Raw genomic sequence first — 2,502 nt, 5'->3', positions numbered from 1 at the left:
TCTATGCTAGTGTGAGGATGAGAGGTTATCCAATCTCCTCTAGAACATGTATAGAGTTAGGCATGGTTGACCTTAGATTTGGGATCATGTAATTAAGGATTTCCATGACTCATTGTTGCATCAATTAGGAAGTATAATAAAGGGTTCTTGCACTTGAAACAATTGTCCTAGGTGGATCAATATCCGGTACCCAATCTTTATCGATTGCCTTACCTTCTCCTTTACTTGTGCCTTCTATCTTGTTGCTTTTACTTTTGTTATTTCATATTTTGTTACATGTATCACTATTCATCTTCCACATTAGTTAAGAAACAACTTAAGTGTCTTTATTCCCTGCTCTCTATAGATACGATACCCACTCATCTGGGATTATTACTTCGACACCCATGCATTTGCGGTTTACACGCATATACGGACGTGTTAAGTTTTTGGCGCCGTTGCCGGGGAGTAGGAGTTTAGAGATACTTTTCACATTGTTTTCTTAGCTATTCATTTATTTATTCTATTTCATATTTTCTTATTCTGATTTCTTTTTCTTTCTTTTTTGGTGCAGCTCCAGGTTATGACCTAAGGGAACTCCTCAATACTGATTGAAGGAGATCCCGAGCTCGAACGTGCACTGAGAAGAATAGGGAAAGAAACTGTGCAAGAATAGTCTAATCTAGCTGATTTTGGAGTAGAAGAATCTGAAAACATGGTAGAACAAAATGAGCAACAACAGACATTATCCAATTATGCCAGACCTTCAGTGTTGGGGACATAATCGAGCATTGTGCATCCCCCGATTGTAGCTCACAACTTCGAGCTGAAGCCGGCATTCATCCACATGTTGCAGCAATCCGCACAGTTCAATGGTTTGGCCGATGAGGATCCAAACAGTCATATGGAGAACTTTCTCGAGGTGTGTGATATGCTAAAGATAAACGATGTGACGGATGATGCCATCAAGCTAAGATCCTTCCCATTTTCTTTATAGGGGAGAGCGAAGCAATGGCTATACTCATTACCTAGAGCCTCGATTACCACATAGGAGGAGATGGTAGAAGCAGTTCTTGCCCTATATTTCTCTCCCGAAAAATCTGCAAAGCTTAGGAATAAGATCTCGTCCTTTGTATAGTTGGAATTGGAGTCTCTATTTGAGACGTGGGAAATGTTCAAGGAGCTCCTGAGAAAGTGCCCCCAACACGGATTCCCGGAGTTGATGATTATTCAGACCTTTTATAACGGTCTGAATCCGAGTACGAGGCAACTCTTGGATGCGGCAGCAGGAGATACCTTAGGTAGTAAGACCCCCGATAAGGCTCCTCAATTAATTGAAGAAATGGGATTAAACAGCTACCAATGGAATACTAGGGAGAAGAAAAGGTGGCCGGTTTCCATGAGATGGATGTAGTGACTTCGTTGCCGGCTCAAGAGGAATCGTTGAGTAAGAAGTTAGATCTTCTAACTTCGAATAGAGTGGCGACCATGACTACTTGCACCGGGTATGGTGGAGGACATGCTCCCTCCGATTACCCGATCTCTATTGGTGATGCATCTTCAGTTGAGAATGTCGATTTTATGGGTAATAGCATGAGGAATCAAGGAAACCCATACAGCAATACCTACAATCCGGGTTGGAAGAGTCATCCCAATTTCTCATGGAGCAACCAAGGTCCACAAAAGGCTATAGGGCCACCAGGTTTCCAACACAACAACAAGCCCCAAACATGGAAAATCGAGTATCAGGTTTGGACACCCAAATGAACAATTTGGAGAAGGCCTTAACTAGGTTTGTGTAATAATCTGATACAAGGTTCCAATCAGTTGAGGCTACACTTTGCAACCACACCAGCTCTTTGCATAATCTTGAAAATCAAGTAGGGCAGATTGCAAAGTCCTTATCGGAAAGGCCACAACGAAGCTTGCCGAGTAACACCGAGACCAACCCTAGAGAACATGTGAAGGGGATCACTTTGAGAAGTGGTCGTGAGGTTGAGGGTAAGATTCTGAGTGAGAAGCCCAATGAACACGCACATGAGGTTATAGAGGTTGAGAAGGGAGCAAGCAAAGAGAAGAAGGTGGCACCCTCGCCTTTGAAGCCAAGAATCCCTTATCCCTCTAGATTGAAGAATGACCAAGGGGATAAACAATACAAGTAGTTACTGAGTTTGTTCAAACAACTCCACATCGATATTCCTTTTGTTGAGGCATTGGCCCAAATGCCTAAGTATGCAAAATTCTTGAAAGACTTGTTGACCAACAAGAGCAAGTTAGAGGAGAGTGCTTTAGTGATTTTAGATGCATCTTGCTCGGCGATTTTCCAAAAGAACATGCCGAATAAGAAGAAAGACCTGGGAAGCTTCATCGTTCCGTGTAATATTGGCAATCTAGGTAAAGAAATGGCATTCGCAGACTCAGGGGCTAGTATCAACGTCATTGCATACACCTTCTTTCAAAAGTTAGGCTTGGGCGAGCCTAGACCCACTCAGATAACTTTGCAATTGGCGGACCGAACGGTGA

At 42.8% G+C, this 2,502-nt stretch overlaps 1 non-coding gene across 1 annotated transcript; it reads right to left on the bottom strand.

The window, feature by feature from the left end:
* Window positions 1-1,084: 1,084 nt before the first annotated feature.
* On the bottom strand, window positions 1,085-1,191 carry LOC120253869. Its single transcript, XR_005534444.1, has one exon. It is a non-coding gene; the product is annotated as a small nucleolar RNA R71 (small nucleolar RNA).
* Between the last annotated feature and the right edge of the window lie 1,311 nt (window positions 1,192-2,502).

The sequence above is a fragment of the Dioscorea cayenensis genome, unplaced genomic scaffold (assembly GCF_009730915.1).
Source record: "Dioscorea cayenensis subsp. rotundata cultivar TDr96_F1 unplaced genomic scaffold, TDr96_F1_v2_PseudoChromosome.rev07_lg8_w22 25.fasta BLBR01000230.1, whole genome shotgun sequence".
Classification (NCBI taxonomy): domain Eukaryota; kingdom Viridiplantae; phylum Streptophyta; class Magnoliopsida; order Dioscoreales; family Dioscoreaceae; genus Dioscorea; species Dioscorea cayenensis.
Note: the sequence above shows the minus strand (reverse complement) of the source record. Positions and strands in the feature narration are given on the sequence as shown.